The 2,521-nt window shown below is 37.1% G+C and overlaps 1 protein-coding gene across 4 annotated transcripts in view; it reads right to left on the minus strand.

Moving 5' to 3' along the window:
* Atg2b (autophagy related 2B) overlaps positions 1 to 2,521 on the minus strand; it is a 98,478-nt gene that overhangs the window by 56,368 nt on the left and 39,589 nt on the right. The window lies entirely within an intron of this gene.

Here is a 2,521-nt window from a genome sequence, read left to right on the forward strand (position 1 = left end):
AAAAAAAAAAAAAAAAAAAGTATATACAAATATTGCAAACAGTCTAAAGTCCTAACACTTTGGGCCTAACAAGAATACCACCTTTGTCTACACAGTATTAAGTTCAGACAATCTGTATTTCTTCAATGTTAATCTATAGAACTTTTATTTTCACTATATTCACATTTTTCATAATAGTATTTTCATTATATTAGCACTCATTTTCATTAAATAAAAGCAAAATCACACTCAAGTCACTACACAAAAATTACTATACAGGCAAGGATAATAGTATCATTAAATATTAAATCCTATCTGGCATACAATGTTACCATGCAAAATTTCCAAATGTTTATTTATCACTGAATATACAAAACTCTAAAAGTACAGTATAAAGAGCACTAATGAAAATCAATACATCAAGGTCAGTGAAGACTCAGGACATAGGAGAACCTGTACTGTCACAACATGTAACTCAGTTGTGCTCCAAATTTTCTGATCAAGAAGATTATGGAGCCACAGAGAAATGTGTTCGATGATCTAAAGTGAGCCTGGGGAGAGTCACACGGAGAGAAAAAACGTTTTCTCAAGCTTTCACAGACAGCAAATTGGTCAAGCAATGGCCGTGACTCATCCTCATGTCAGACACTGACAAAAGAATGTACAAAAGGTGGTACAGGGCTACAGGATAAATCCTGAGAGTACTTGGCTGACCTTATCAGATACAAAAGTTACATTTCTGGGTATATAGGTCTTGCTATATCTTGGTCATAACCATCCAGCAGAAAAGTATAAAAATGAAGTATAGAAAGTAAATCCATATTAATACGATGAGCTGTAAAAGGCTCAAGTCAATAACTTCTGAAGATAACCCACTAATATTATAGACTGCTAGACAGTGTTAGATTGTTTAGTTGAATTCAAACACCTATAGTATTTAGATGCCAATAGATTATTCACCTTTGACAGGACAAAAAAAAAAATAAAAGGATATAAAGGAAAGATCATTTTGTATTTATATATACAAAATAGGATAAATTTACAGCTACTTTCACTTAATTCAATGAGAAGAAAGAGGTGTACTAACAGTGTTTGGACACAATATCCTGTTTGCGTCTTGTACTATGGATAACCACTAAGAAGATAACATTTTACAATGTATTGATTATCAAAACTGTTCTATTAATCAGCTGTGAAACTGTCTCATTCATATTTATTTCTCAATAAAAATATATTTAAAAAAAGAAAATTAATACATAATACACAAAAATAAAGATCAAAAACTCAAATGTTGAAGACTATCGCATCTCAGCCTTTAGGCTAAGATCAAGTGCAAATGTTGAAGACTTCGTATAATTAATCAAAACAGAACTATGAAAGTGACTGCTGCAGTTCTTCCTGCAGATGCAGTCCCTAAAGACATAGAGGTGAACATTTTCCAAAGAGGCTGCCACAGCAGGGGCCTTCTTCAGCATCTGCACACATCTATGGCTCCCTCTCCTCCAACTAGCCTTTGTGCTATGTCAGGAAGAGGCTAAAGATCTCAGAAAGGGATCCCATACCCCCTGAGGGGGGACAGAGGAGTAAAGAAGAGGAGTGTAGTAATCAGTGGAAAGAAGGGCTCCATTCTAATCAGCTTTCCTCCTCCTCCTAGTCTAGTCAAGTACCCCAAAAGGAAGGAATTCTGGGAATTCTTCACTCCCCAGAAGATCCTCCTACACACATTCCCAAGTATCTAGTGGATCCTTCTTGTATGTTTCCGTAACAATTTCATTTTTGTTTTCTATGTATTTGGTACGGGGTCTCACTATACAGCTCAGACTCATAGTGATCTTCCTCTTTCCAGCCTCCCCAGCATGGGATTACATGGGTGCACCACAATGCCTGGTCTCAGTGGCAGGCTCAGCATTCCCACAGGTGGGGTCTGTGTGGCATGCTGTACTACGGATTGAACACCGGTCCCTGTGCTTTCCTAAGCAGGCACTTAGTCTGCTGAGCTATCTTGCCGGCCCCCATAACAATTTCCATATTCCATGGCTCATCTTTCATTAAGGCAAAGATAGTATTTGGCCCGTCTCTGCATCTGTTCCAAGAACCTGAACAGGGCCTGATATTCAGCAGTCACTGGAAAACCTACAGCTAGGTGGATCAGTAATAAAATGAAATAAATCCTAACAGTATCTTAACATGAACCAAAGTAAGAAAATAAAGTGTGACAAATACATCCTTCGTTTGTTTGTTTGCTTTCAGACAAGGTTATCGCACTATGTAGTGCAAACTGGTCATTAACTCACTTATCTATCCCAGGCAGGCCTCAAACTCATGGAGATCCTCCTGCCTCAGTCACCTATGTGCTGGGATTATAGGCATGCACCCACACACCCAGTAACAAATATATTTTTAACAGATTAAATAATTGGGAGGCTCTGATTCTCTAGTGGTACTTATCAGTATTTGCTAGGAAATAGTACAATTATCTCTAAAAAATGTCTTCAGCTATGACATGCATTAGAAAGGTCAATATTTATCTCATTTTATAAAT

This window comes from Octodon degus, unplaced genomic scaffold (assembly GCF_000260255.1).
Source record: "Octodon degus isolate 3935 unplaced genomic scaffold, OctDeg1.0 scaffold00070, whole genome shotgun sequence".
Classification (NCBI taxonomy): Eukaryota; Metazoa; Chordata; class Mammalia; order Rodentia; family Octodontidae; genus Octodon; species Octodon degus.